A 13,614-nucleotide genomic window follows, 5' to 3' on the forward strand; every position below is an offset into this window, starting at 1 on the left:
GCAGTGACATTTCAGGCCTGCTGCACCCAGCCTCGATTCTCCTTCCTCTGCTGCGGTTCTCTGACGTGGGGGGCACTGACAATTTTAACTCTGTACCTTCGGCTTCTCTTGTCCAGTGTAGCACTTTCAGACGTTGTTCCTGTAACTGCTGCTCTGCCATTCCCTACGGTGCTGACATGGAGAACTTTGACTAAGCTGTCTTTCTCCTTTTAGTTAAAGGCAACCTTGAGTAAGTGTCTGCTGCTTCTCATGCACACGGTCTTCATCAAAATGCTATGAGTTAGATGACATTCGGCATCCCGTTTCCAGACCAGGAAGCTGAGGCCCAGAGAGATGAAGTAGCTGTCCGAAACTGCACAACGAACAGACAGTAGAACTAGGAATCGAACCCAGGTCTGTCTTGATCTGGAGCCCCACAGTTAACATCCTACTATTTGTGTGGCGCACAAAAGGAGTTTAATGATTATGATGCATTACTTCTCACCCTTTTGCCCCAAGCATCCTTCCCATCATTTACCCATCACAAACTGCTTATTTTTTAAAGAGTTTATCTATCAAATAACTATATAAAATAAGTAACTTTATAAAATAACTATATAAAACAAGTTATTTGTTTACTAGGTTCTTATGAACTGAAGCTATCAGTATGTCAAGAACGTTTGTGAAGTGCCATGTGTCATTTCACTAACTCCTCAATAACCCAGAGAAGATGTCCTGATTCTCCTCATTTTATAAAGGAGGAGACAGTTCTTGAGGGGTGGGTTCCCCACGGACACACAGCTGGGAAGGAGCATGCCTGAGCTCTACGCTCCGTGATTCCGGCGACTCTGTTCCTTGAGCTGGCTCCTTTCTTCTGATGATGGTCATGGCATCACCATTGCATCCAAACTGAGCTGATGCAATTGCAGCCAAAAGCACAAAGACTTTTTTAAAAAATGTAATTAATCTATACAATGATATCATGGACAGCTGTATTCTTTTCAAGGACCCCATTTTGTTACCATAGATAACCAGTTAGTTTGCAGTAAGATTATCTAGAGGAGAGATACTAGCAATGTCATTGCCAAATTTTGCATTCAGCTTTAATACGATTTTGTGTAATAAATAATATTGAGGTTCAACAATAGCAGTAATAGACGAATAATGTAATAATAGCTGCTATTTATGAAGAGCTACCGTGTGTCCAGCTTTGTACTAAACACTTTATTTCATTTTCTCCTTCAGATCCTCTACCCACAATGTATTTTATAGGAAGGTCAGTTTCTGAGAACTTAAGTAAGATGTACAAGGTTGTGCTAATGGAGGCCTTGGCATTTGAGTCCAGGTCTAGCCCAAAGCTGGAGCACTTAATCAGTGCAGTACATTAGAAAACATCACCCACTTTGAAATAAGCACACAGGACTTCCAGGCACCATCTTATGCAGTTTTCCAATGGTGTTGATAAAGCATCGTATCCTTGATGATCTGGGATTGGGGTTGGTGGTGGTTGGCGTCATCTAGAAGATAGGGGTGGTTGTCATTTCCCAGATCCAGAATTTTAGTGGCGGCCTTTCAAAGGCCATTCTGAATCTTGTGTCTAAGAAACAGTAGTTTCAGCTTGTGCTCAGCTTTCCCACGTGACATGCAGCTCCTTGAGGACAACCTCCTTGAAGATATTCCATGGACTCTGGGTACAGTGTCTGCCAATAATAGGGCCTTCATCAAGTCTTGGGTTGCTGTGGAGCTATGGGAGGGAAGATGAGAAATGCTAGTGTGTGTCTGGGATGTAGAGAGGAAGAGAATGCAAGCATCCGAGACTTCATGAACATGAAGAAGTCATCCCTGGGGTAGGAGGAGAGGACGTTATGAATGAAGTGGATAGATAGAAAGACAACCTGTGGACTCCTCCATGCTCTGCCAGTGATTAACTGTGTGGTTTTCCTCTCTGAGCCCATATTTCCGGAGAAGATAATGTTACCTGCTTATCTTGACAAGAAAATAGTTATAAACACCGTAAGACAGATCATACACACCTAAAATTATATAAATACAACGGCAATGGCGTCAATGACAACGGTGATAAGGAAGTTTTCCTGCGTTGATCACCATCCTGGCATTCTTCATACAATGTCCTCACAATAGCCCTGTGGGTCATTATCTCTAGTTTACAGATGAGGAAACTTTGAGATATTATCAATATTAATTATGCAATTATCAAACACATTCAAAAAAATTCTGACGTTCACTCGGTCTTCTGGGAGAAGGCAGAGTAAGAGAGCTGGGGAACCAGAGATGGCACTTTGTTGGCCAAAAAGCAACCCTTCCAATTAAGTCTAATTCAGATCTTGCTGGGAACACCTGTGCAACTCAGGTTCACAAGGGATCCTTGGTTTTTTAACCTCCTTATTGAAGTATTATTGACAGACATATCTCTAATGTCTACAACTCAATGAGTTTGGAGGTAAGTATACACCTGTGAAACCATCACCACAACCTATGTCATAAACATATCTATCCCCTCCAAAAATGTCCTTCCATCTTCTTTATTTATGACAATAATTATTTTAAGGGATTCTTGAAAAGTGGAACTTGCACCTCCAGTCAAACGTTTTGTACTACCCATAGTCCAGGGACATGCCCCAATCCTTTGGAATAGACCCACTAGGGCTGCCTGGGTAGAATGAAATCAGGCTGTTCTTAAGTCAACTGGCCAGAGTTTGGGCAACTCCATGACCTCATCCTCCTTGTTGTGTTGAAGAAACAAAGATAATGACACTTTCCCAAGGCGGCGGCTGTGTAAGTCTTAATTTGTGAGTGTTTGTAAATGGCTTTGAAGATGGCAAAGGTTATTTAAGTGCTAAGTATTACTTATTGTGGCTCTGAGCTCTGTGCCTCCTCCCCATTGTCACGTTACAAAACAATAAGGGATATGGTTAAAGAGCCTCTGAAGTATCCAACCAGTAATAGATTAGGTAACCTTGGCCTGAGCCCTGTGATGGTATCTGCAAACCTAGCATTAGCTTTGCAGCATTTTTGTGTGGGCCGGTGGTTGCCTAATTTGCCCTTGAACGTGCCAGCAGCAGGCCCTGCCTCGGGTTTGGCACACAGGTGATGCAAACGCTCTTTGGTCAGACCTGGTTGCTGACATCATGCTTTGCTGTGTGCTCTTTGAGATGTAAATTAGGTGGTGGAGGAGTCCCTGGTCCTTTCATCATTGACACTTAATGGGAGAGAATTAACATTCGTTGAGCCCTTCTGTGTGCCAGACACTTTTATGAACATGATCTCATTTATTTTCAAAACAATCCAATGAAGGGGGCATGAATGGCCACATTTTACAGATGGGAAAACTGAGGCCCATGGAAGTCAAATAATTTGCCCTTGATCATATAACTAGTAAGAGGCCTGGCAAGGATTATGATCCAAGACTGTCTGGCTCCAAAGGCCATGCTCTTTTATTATATTAAACTGTAGGCATCATGCCCTACTCTATTCTCCACCCCCATGGCCTGCTCAAGTTTTACCAAATCCCCTGTTGAAACCTCTTCAGTGCCTTTCCACTGCTTTAGATGAAAGACCTACTTCTACTATGGCCCCTTCTGCCTCTGGCTCCCTCTTCAGCTTCATTCCACCCCATGACCCTGTGCTCCACTATTTCAGTTCCTCGAACATGCCAATGCCTCCCTTCTCTGGGCTTTTGCACAAAGTACCTTCAAAGGCTTATCTTTTCCTTTCACTCCAGCTCACTCCTGCTAAACCTTCATACATCATTCTCTTGGGGATGCCTTCACTGACACTCCAGACCAGGAGTTCTCCATCAAGGTCCCTGGACCAGCAAACAGCAATATCACCTGGCAACTTGTGGGCAATGCACATTCTTGGGTCTCACCCCAGAATCCGAATCTCTGGGCAGGGGGCCCAGTGCTCCAGGTGATTCTTTGGCTGCTTTAGCTTGAAAACCACCAGGCTTTCTCCTTTGACACTGTTGACATTGCACGGTGTTTAGCAGCACCCCAGCTCTTATCTGTTCAATGTCAGCAGCACTCCTGTGTATGTCTTCACCTCCCTCCAGGTTGCAACATCCGAACAAGTATTCAGACACAGCTCACTGTCCCCTGGTGGAGAACCACAGCCTTAGACTGAAGGCTGTCTCCCTGCGAGGCATTCCTGTAACTCCTGGGCCTTATTGGAGTTGTCGCCAGCATGTCTGCTGTTACATTGCTGGCAGCGAATGTACTGCAGCCCTTAGCAGGTTCTGAGGGCATAACGAGGTGACGTGGCAAGCTTGCATTGCACCTCCTCCAACCCAACCCTGTATCAGAACTTTTGGGAGGTGATAGGACTTGGGGCTGGAGTGGGAACACAGGCCAGCACTACCTGCCAGCAAGTCTCCTTCCTCAGAGCCCTGGGAGCAAAGGGGCTCCTGCATGCCCAGCCGAGCAGGATCCAGGGACTGCTGCTGCCTTTACAATACGGCAGCCAAGAATGTGAGTCAATGCAAGAGAGGAAGGAATTGTTCTCTCAGAATGATGCAGAAGGCCCTAACCAAAGATGGGCTCATGCTATTGTCACCGAAAGAGAAACAAAACCGCATTCTGCCCACAAGAGCAATAGGGAGATTATTGGCAACAAGACTGACTCAGCCTGCCTCGTGGTGGCGTAGGCCTTTGTGACAGCGGTGCGTGCAAGTTACAGGAGGGACAGGCAGCTCCTGACCCTCTGCTGCCTCGCATGTCCTCAGTCGGAGGCAATTCCCAGAGCCTGGGGAAAGGAGCGCTGCGGAGTGGAGGAGGAATGAAGGTCTAGCTTGCCTCCCTTTTCCAAATGGATGGTCAGCTTCACCATCCCAGCTCCATAGGGAGTGGATGTGAACACGGGGTGCTTGGTTGGCTACGTACCCATCTGTCCTTCCGTGGGCTCCACCACTCCTGGGAATCAATGAGTTCCACTGAGTTCCTAGCCAGTGTGGCTCAGTGGACAGAGCGTCGGCCTACGGATTGCAGGGTCCTGGGTTCAGTTCTGGTCATCGGCACATGCCTGGGTTGCAGGCTCAATCCCCAGTAGAGGGTGTGCAGGAGACAGCAATCAGTGATTCTCTCGCATCACTGATGTTTCTATCTCTCTCTCCCTCTTTTTCCTCTCTGAAATCAATAAAAATATATTTTTTAAGAAAGAAATTTATGGCAGACACATGGCTAATGTCAGACTTCATGTCACCTAAAAGATTATTACAATTTGGGAGTAACAGTTGAGGTATGAGAAGGTGTGGACCTAAGAGGCAATTATTTTGAAAGGAGGAAGAAAAATGGGGAAAATAGAATTTTTTCTATTCAAAATTTTCATTTTTCTTTTATTTTTTTTGTTTCATGTCTGTTACCAGATTGTCCCAACAATTTTCTTTTCTGCTTTTTCACTTAACATTATATTTTAAGGCTGTCTGCAATTAGTGCAAAATGAAATCATTTTCAGAGTGGTACCTAAGTTCAATTTCAGTTCATTCCCACATGTAAAGGCATTAAAATGTCCCAAACATAGAACAAGAAATACAATATTCTAGCACATACTAATGTGTTCACTTAAATCTAAGGACCAATCTCACAATTTCTTTGACACTAGAGATCTACAGAAATCAGTAGTTATGAGCTACTAACCTGCAATCTGTAATGATTTGCATAGGTGCTGAAGCATAATTTCAGTATCGTCTATATGCCAGCTCGATTTAACCAATCTCATTGTGGGCTTTTGCAGTCATAAATAGCTTTACAACTTATGTGTAGGACTTTTATTTTTTTTCTGAAATTAAGAGCATTTCCTTTGAAATGAAGTAAAAAATTCAATCACTGGTTTCGAAAATATGAACACATTGAACCTCGATAAAATTGTCGGTGAAACTGCTTTCCAAATTAAATTCATTAGCAATGTGCGAGTGCATGTAGTTAACTTATCCTTATCAAACTCAGGTGAGACTTTAAAAATATATAACAGAGAAAACTGTGCCTCTGTGTTAGCATTTCTCGGGCGATGGCTGAGACCGAAGGGGCAAGGCCATATGTGTTTGCGATTTGAGGCAGACATGCCCGACACCAGGCATCATCCATTTGTCTCTCACGCTGCACCTTACAGCATGAAGAACAATTCAGCATTGCTTAGCGCTAGGTGTTTTTCTGCCAGAAGCGTTTCTTTCATGCCTACTACATTCATGAAAGCTATTTTTAAAACTGGAAAAAACAATGCCTCCCCACAACCCCAAACAAATCCGCATTCCCCTGAGGGCTGGATCTCTCCTTGCAGGAGTTAAAGATAATTTGTACAGAATCAAATTACTGAAGAGAGTTGTAACCTGGTTTCAAATCCTCTTGGGTGTCCTCACTCGGAGCTACCTTGAGTCCTTGCAATTAGAGCAGAGGAGACTGATTTAAAAGCCACGTGTGGTCCAGAGACAGTTGATGGAGAAAACACAGAGGGCAACTGTTTTCCTTTTATCTCCTTCCTCCCTCCTCTCTCTATCTCTTTCACTCTCTCTCTTCCTCGCCATCTCCCTCTTTCTCTCATGAGGCATCTATTTTAGTCTGAAGTGGAATATATGGCAAATAGGGGTTCATTAAGATAATGAATACTGTAATATCACTATTAAATTACCCTTGGCTGTCCATGGCCGGTAGCTCAGTTGGTTAGAGCATCATCTTGAGGAGTTACATCAGGGTTTCAGATTTGATCCCAGGTCAGGGCACACACAAGAATCAACCAATGAATGCATAAATAAATGGAACAATAAACTGATCTCTCTCTCTCTCTCTCTCTCAAAAATATTAAAAATAAAATTATTTTTGAAATCTGTTTATGATATCAGCTAATAATACCTTAAGTAATGTTCTAATCACTTAATAAAATTAAGATCAAAAGCCAAATTTTAATTAACTGATGTTTATGATGAGTTCACTTACAGGGAACCAAAGTTTGGTTTTTTTTACACTCAATACAGACAAAATTCTCTCTCAGATTAAGAGTCAGTCAGCGACAACACAGAGGAAAAGACGAGGTCAAGGAGGTGGGATGGAGGGACCCCAAGCTTCTTATGGTCCTTCCCAAACCTTTCCCAGCCAGAGAAGCAATGCCCTCAGTGAAGGACAGGAATGGTGTCACCTCAGTGTCTGGCCCTTGTCTCTGTTGAACATGTAAATCTTCAATCGCACATTGAGCTTTTATTTATCATTTAAACCATTGTGGGCAAGGAGGGTGTGAAAGGCAGTGAGAACTCATCCTGGCCTCTAGATAAGATCTGTGAAGATGTTGAGATACTGGCTAACCTACAGGTTCTGTTTCCGAGTTGAAAGTAAAAGGATGATCTGAAAGAAGGGATTGCCTAAGTGGAGAATTGCCATATAGGCGACACAATGCTCCTTCCCCATTCGATTGCACACTAAGTTATCCAGGGGCAGTGGTCTACATTGAAATCATCCCTTTGGCATATGGAGGTGCACTTTGGGGGGGGGGGCGGTTGGAGTAAATAATAGAGTCAGTTAATTTCTGTCTTCCAGTGTAGAGGTTTGGTGGGGGTGGGGGTGGGGAGAGGGCAAAAATCCAAGGATGTAGGAAAGAGAAATAGACTCTGCGACATTCCTTTGAACACAAGAACCAGGCAGAGCAATGAATGACATCCTAAATATACAATGGAAAATTTCTTCCCACAGATTGCTGCTAAATTTCTCCCTGCTGACTTGTCTGGGCTGATGAGGCACTTTCTGCACTGGGTGAGTTACTTCTTTCTTCTTCATGGACTGATTCTCTTGTAGGTCCTAAAAACGTGTCTGCCATTCATAAATCTTATTTGACTTGAGGTTGTAAATATTTAACAGGGGCTCATAAATAGGCCCCTTAAGTTCTTTTCCCTTCAATGTTCTGGTTCTTTTCTATCTTTCCTATTTCCCCTAACCCTTCAAAACCCCCAAGTTAAATGGAATTTGCATGTGTACACATATTTTGGAGATGTGTCTCTTTATCATAAGGAGTGCTGAACCGGAGTCAGGAGGCCTTGATTCAAATCATTGCCTCTAATTGCATTTGTCACAGGTCAGGTTGATTCCTGCCTGCTGGGAGTTGCAAAGGAGTGGGGGCTGTGTTCTTCGTGAAGTGCCTACATAGTGCCAAGAAATCTGAGTCCCCTTTTCATAGCTTGCCTTCTATGTGCAACATTCCATGACCAAGTGGTGTAACTTGTCCCTCATCACCCCTTATTCCCAAATCTTCTTTCTCCATCTTCCTCCTTTTCCCCTTTTCTCTTGTTATACTGGAGGGATTATCTAGTGGTTGAGCTAGAATGGTGGATATGCCAGGGCAGCTGAAATGTTAAGGTATTAGGAATTGCCCAGATTGTGGGCCATTCATTCAATCATTAAACATTCACTGAGCACCTACAATTTGCCTGGTACTATGATAAGTATGATTTTTAACCTAATTTTAACTGTGCTATTTACCTTATTGCATGAACAACATAGGTCTGCTGTACTTTTTTCTGAAAAGGCACACACATACAAAGAGAAGAAATAATACATAGTCCCACTTTCTACAGTTTACCACTACCGATAGTTAGATGTATATTTTTGAAGGGTTTTGACTATATAAGTATACACATAAAGAAAAAATATGAAAATATATTTATCACACATCTTATTTTATTATATATATTAACCTGATTTTTCACATGAATAATCCGTTTACCTCATTTTACTTTCTCTTCACTATTGGCTGGCTGGGTTGGAAGAGGTGATCTTTCTCACATGTGATATAAATTCATTGTAGGATGTACGTATTAGAAAAACATTACCAGAGTCCAATCCCATGGACTGGAAGTTCAAATTCCACGTTAAAACAAAAGAAGATGAAGATGCAAATGATGTCCAAAAAAAGTCCTTATTTTGAGTGATTTACAGGAAACTCCCTGGCCTAGTCAGAATCTGTTTTAGGAATAAGACGAAAATTGTAAGACCAAGCAGATTCAAGAGTGAAACATCTATGTCAAGGTGTGTTGGCCCAAGAGGACCATGCAAACACTCGGCCCTTTTACTAACAAATCAGTGTTTCGGGTGCAAAATAAACATCTGAAAAATGTCTCAAATGTTTTCCTAAATACGACAGGAGGTAGCCTGCTCATCTCGAATACTCTCATCCAACCATAACCTAGCACGTACTGTTATTACTTGTAATTTTCAGACAATGTGCCAAGTGCCATGTGCATTACTTAACCTACGTCATTTTATTTTAAAAGGGCTGTCCAATAGAAACGTTTGCCCTCATTTTAATGTAAAGTCCAACCCCTAAAGATGAGGGAATTTATCCCAAACCACACAGCTGGTAAGTAAACCCAGGGGCAACCCAAAGCTGTTCGGCTCTCAAGCTCGAGTTCTGAGGCTGCCACATGTCGCTGCCTCTGCCATGTGAAAAGGGCACGAACCATATTGAGTGAATAAATGAATCCACTTACCTTACAATTTATCTTACAGATGGATCTTAATAAATGTTAATTGACTGGGAAACCACAGCTCCTTCTAATTCTCTCACCAAATTTGATTCTGCACACGGAATGAGATAGTAAATTACATGTAATGAACTTGCTGACCAAACTACATTTCCAAGTTTTTGAGACCAGATCAGCTCTCTTGGAGTTAGCAAGGAGACAGTGAGAAATGGCTGGAGGCAATACTCTTCCAACACAACATTTCCCCTCCTCAGGTTATCATCATAGCATCAAGCCAGGGAGCCCTCCTGCCCAGAGACTTTGCTATCCCACATAAGGTTGGAGCCAAGAGATAAGAATTTGGTGCATCACTGCTTCTCAGAGTGTCTTGACTCTGACTATATCTCTGGACCGGTTTCCTTCACTGGAAAATGAGAAAATTAGTTTGAAGATGGCAAAATAGGGGTTTGGGGAGATTCTTTGCTTTCCATCGACTCCCAATAAAAACATCAAAGAATCAAATATGAGTAAAGACGTCAGTGAAACTAAGTAATTGCCAGAGGTCAACTTTACATTTGCCAAATAATGGTGAGGTTTGAGCTAAGAAGAGGGAGTAACTGTATACTTTGACATTGAACAGAGTGACAGCTAAAGCAACTGTCAATATCCCCGAAGGCCTATTCCACCAGCCTTTGAATGAGTAGTCCCAGAAGGAGGGTCATGGGAGGGCCTGGGGAGAGGTGAGACGTGTCCATCTGGAGACTCAGTTCACCTCTGCAGAAAGATATGAAAGAGAAGCCAGGCCAACAAGCCATTTCCACTGCCCATGATCCTACTGGCCAAGCAAGACTGATGAGTAGGCCCTTTTGCTTCTCAATATCTACCACAATGCCTTGTTCATAGTAGATTTAATAACCTGAAGAAATAAAAGTCACGAGTGTTGAAGGACCCACAGAACACTTTGAAATGTGTGCTGGGTTTGGATCTTCAGCTTTAACTTGTCAAACGATGAGGTTTATCTGAGCCCCTGGCTAGGTACCATCGTCAGGGATATGAAAATTGAAGAGTGTGACATCACTCCTTAACTCTAACCTCCAAGGTTTTTGTTCCTTTCAGAGGGTGTCTGAGGTGGCCGATCTCCTGCCCAACCCCCAGTTATATCTGAGGGCTTTGTGGTGGAAGAACATGGATAGTTAATGCATCTTCTAATTAACAGGAAAATGAAGACTGTGATGTCATCCCCTCTCTGACACCCTTATGATGTAACGTCCTGAAGACTGCAAGGCTCTTGTGCAGGAAGCACGCACCCCAGGCCTCGCAGGGTTGAATATCATCGAGCACTGTGATGACTCTCTCGAAGCCCAGGGGTGTCTGGAACATGGTGTCATTCGCTCTAATGAGACTTGCTGGAAAACCTACGGGGGACAAGACATCTTTATGCGTTGGCCATTGTGGAGAATTTCCAGAGAACTGGACACCAGGACCATGGGGGCTGCTTCTCACAGTTTATTTATTTTTTTCTCCAAGAGCTGGTGGGAGAATTTATCTCTGGGTATTATCCAATCTGTATTCTGACCCCTCATATTCACTCAACTAATGGCGGCTTAAGGAATCATCTTTTCCAGGGATCAAAACTTTATAGTAAGAATAGCTAACTTTCTTTGACTACTATTCCCCAAGAGCTCTGTTAAGAGTTTTACATGCATTTTCACATTTAACTCTACAAGGAAGATAGATTTTTTTTTTTACTTTAAGACAAATGAGGCATGGAGAGCCTAAATAACTTGCCCAAGATCACAAAGCTACTGAGTCCTAGAGCTACAAAATGAACCCAGCTGTCGATTGCCAGAAGGACTAAATAAGATAATGCATGGAAAGGACTTGCCCGAGTATTTGGTACAGAGTAGGCACTCAATAAATGTTAGCTATTATTATTGCATACTCTGTCCCCCTCTTTTTTTGGACAGTGGAATGTGGCAGAGAGGGCAGTTAATGATGCAAGCCTGTTGGTGCCCTCAAGTACCCACTGACTGACTCCTTTGCCTGCCACTCACCCTACTGGGCACCAACCCAGGGCTCTAAGGGAAGCCATGACTTATTCCAGCCAATGGCAATTAGCTGTCACTTGACTTAACATTTTGTAACAGGGCTCAGCCCATGCCAATTATGACTCCCGGGGGGTCATGTGTCACCAGGACATAACTCTTGAAGATCTTTTCTTTCCTGAGGACCTGGATTCAGCAGCCCCTGGGAAATAACCCAAATGTATTGCAACTGTTGTGTGCTATATAAAGACATGTTGGAGATGGAGTTGGTCCAGGAGGGATAAGGAGAAGGAAAGCAGTGTGGTTGGGGACCACAGGACCAAGGATCTTGGCTTAGCAAATCAATTAATTAACCTTGTCTCTTGAGAAATTCTAACCTTTGTGACATTGGCCTTAATGGGACCTTGGTGTGACACTGCAATGGACCAGGGATTAGGGGTCAGACAGTTTGGAGACTTTTATAAATAGAATTTAATTCCGTTTGTAAAACTAGCCTGTGAAGTGTCTGTTATTTCATAAATGAGGAAACTGAGGCTCATGGTGTCCATTTTGAGATGGTTTGAGCCCTTTCCCCCTCTTCTCTCTCCCAAGGTGGGGGATGTCTAATAACCATTTCTAACCTTTTATGTCCAAACAGAACCTTTGAATTCCGTTCCCCAAACCTCCCAAAGCTTGCTCTTCCCCCAACCTCCGTGTTTTATTGACGGACACTCTCATGTATCCCGTTCCTTAAGCCAAAACCGAGGGATCTTCCTGGATTTCACCAAACCCCTTATGCCCCACAGCTCCTCTTCACTGAGACCTCTTACCTCCATCTTGAAAACATTTTCCAAATCTGTGTGCTTTGCTCCAAATAAACCAAAACCTTCCTAGTCAACGCCCCATCCTCACCCACCTTGACCCCTCTATTACCTTCCTAACTGGTTTGTCATCTTCCTTTGCCCCCCTCCAATCTGCTCTCTACACAGTTACCGAGCAGATGTTTTCCCCAATGAAAATACGCTCCATCTCTGATCTGTGTAACATCCTCAAATACGACACTTAAAGTAAAACCCGCGCCCTAACCAGTTTGGCTCAGTGGATAGAGTGTCAGCCTGCGGACTCAAGGGTCCCAGGTTCGATTCCGGTCAAGGGGCATGTACTTTGGTTGCGGGCACATCCCCAGTAGGGAGTGTGCAGGAGGCAGCTGATCGATGTTCCTCTCTCATCGATGTTTCTAACTCTCTATCCTTCTCCCTTCCTCTCTGTAAAAAATCAATAAAATATATTTAAAAAATAAAATAAAATAAAAATTAAAAAAAAGTAAAACCCGCATTCCTTACACCAAGCCTGTGGCATTCCTCCAGATCTGGACCCTGAGTCCGTTTTGGATATCATCTCCTACTTCAAGCCACACCGGGTTCTTTATGTTCCTCTAACACCCCAACTTTTCATCAGTGTTGGGGGCTTTGCTCTAGCTAGTTCCTCCCACTGGCTCCCTTTGGCCTCAGGGCTGCCTGGGGCTCCTTCTTATGGTTCCTTCTCAGTCCAAGCATAACTTTCTCATGGCTAACCCTGTCCACCCAACTTAGTGTAAATCCTCCCCCTGAATCGCTCTCTTTCATGTCACTTCCAATAAAAAACATCAAAGAATCACCCTTATGATGTAACTGCCACATTCCATTGCCCAGATGTGTGTCTCCGTCTGATATTATCTTATTGATTTGGTTTTGTATTTATTGCCCATCTCTTCCAACTAGGAAGAGTGTGAAATCCACGGAGCAAGGATTGTGACTCCTGGTGTTTGCTGCCATGTCTACATTGCTGAGCCAATGGTCTGAAACAGGGTGTTTGTTGATTGAATAAATGACTACCATTCTAAGGCTATGATGGTTGTTTTGCGTCAGAACTAATTCTAGAGGGGTTTCATTAGGAAGAGAATTCAAATTGGTGTATAAATGTGGCCCCAAATATCGTTCCAAATCCAAGTAACATTTACAAATGTTTTTATTACTTTGGGTGCATTTTGGAAGGAACCAAAATCAAAAACAAAAACTGTTTTCCCTCAGTGTTCCGATCTCGGTCCTGTAAACCTCTGTCCACATAACAAAAACAAAACACAACTTAAAAACAAGACATTCTAAACAAGTGTGGGTC

General features: G+C 43.2%; 1 long non-coding RNA gene across 5 annotated transcripts in view; it reads left to right on the forward strand.

The window, feature by feature from the left end:
• The window catches only part of LOC102258014, a 333,402-nt gene extending 320,267 nt beyond the window's left edge, over positions 1 to 13,135 (forward strand). For 4 of the 5 annotated variants that reach the window (XR_314670.2, XR_001360478.1, XR_314669.2 and 1 more), the window contains 2 exons: positions 7,671 to 7,730; positions 10,650 to 12,599. This is a non-coding gene — a long non-coding RNA (uncharacterized LOC102258014). Of the gene's footprint in view, positions 1 to 7,670; positions 7,731 to 10,649; positions 12,600 to 12,781 lie in introns of those variants that run through there. The other variant, XR_001360479.1, reaches the window with a different exon arrangement.
• The last annotated feature ends 479 nt before the right edge of the window (positions 13,136 to 13,614 follow it).

The sequence above is a fragment of the Myotis brandtii genome, unplaced genomic scaffold (assembly GCF_000412655.1).
Source record: "Myotis brandtii unplaced genomic scaffold, ASM41265v1 scaffold911, whole genome shotgun sequence".
Taxonomy (NCBI): domain Eukaryota; kingdom Metazoa; phylum Chordata; class Mammalia; order Chiroptera; family Vespertilionidae; genus Myotis; species Myotis brandtii.